This window comes from Austrofundulus limnaeus, unplaced genomic scaffold (assembly GCF_001266775.1).
Source record: "Austrofundulus limnaeus strain Quisiro unplaced genomic scaffold, Austrofundulus_limnaeus-1.0 Scaffold168, whole genome shotgun sequence".
Classification (NCBI taxonomy): domain Eukaryota; kingdom Metazoa; phylum Chordata; class Actinopteri; order Cyprinodontiformes; family Rivulidae; genus Austrofundulus; species Austrofundulus limnaeus.
In genome coordinates, this window is record NW_013952570.1 from 789,297 (window position 1) to 790,317 (window position 1,021).

Below are 1,021 nucleotides of genomic sequence, written 5' to 3' on the forward strand. Positions count from 1 at the left end.
GTGTGTGTGTGTGTGTGTGTGTGTGTGTGTGACTGACATTCCTGAAGATACTACACACACAACAGCATTCCTCACTGCTAACAAGGAGGGGACAGGGGGACACTCCCCTCCACCTGACAATGTGTCCCCCGGCTCTTAATCCGGGCGTGTCACGATAAATAGTTGGCTCCGGTGTTTTAGTGGAGCAGAACAAACAGCCGAGCGCCCAAACAGGTCCTGCTGGGAACCTGCTCTGAACAGAACCGAGAGATCTCGTTTCGGCTGCGCTGTCAGCGTCGGACACGTCAGGCTTTTGATTTGGCACAACTCCACAGTTCTGAAAAAGTTGAGACGCTGTGTAAAAACGTAAACAAAAACAGAATGCAATGTTTTGCAAATCTCGTTAAGAGGACTGAATCTGTCAGAAGTTCAGCCGGTGGCCAAAATAAAAAAAAAAAACATCTAAAATTAGTGGAACAATTTCAGAATAATGTTGTAAGACTTTGAATATCCATCTACAGCTCATAATGTCATCAACAGATTTCAAGTCTGGGATTTTTTTGGGCCCTCAGGAGCCACTGCATTAAAGACAGGTCAGGTTCTATTACATCATCACTGTATGGACTCAGGACTCAGGAGCACTTCTATCATTGTCTGTAAACAAAGTTCACAATACCATGCTGGTTAAAGCTCTATCATGCAAAAAGAACATTCAGACACAGCTGTCGTCTTGGGGTCAAAGGTCATTTAAAAACGTGCCAAGGTAGAGTGGAAAATTGAAGTGGAGAGGAACCACTGTTGTCAGCACTCATTTTAAAAGCCTACCTCTCTGATGATATGGGGGTGCATTTGTACTGCTAGCATGGCCAGCTGAAAGGCACAGTGTGTRGGATTTTGTCAATTCTTTTAGCCGAAATTGAGATAATCACTAATGACAATAATAAAAACATGTCTAATCATTGCAGACAAAGACCTTGTTTTATTATTTTTACCTTATAAAAAGCTGTTTATATCTCCATGGTCGCGGGTCACCACTACAGGC

General features: G+C 43.2%; 1 protein-coding gene across 1 annotated transcript in view; it reads left to right on the forward strand.

The window, feature by feature from the left end:
• evplb (envoplakin b) overlaps nucleotides 1-1,021 on the forward strand; it is a 21,248-nt gene that overhangs the window by 2,695 nt on the left and 17,532 nt on the right. The window lies entirely within an intron of this gene.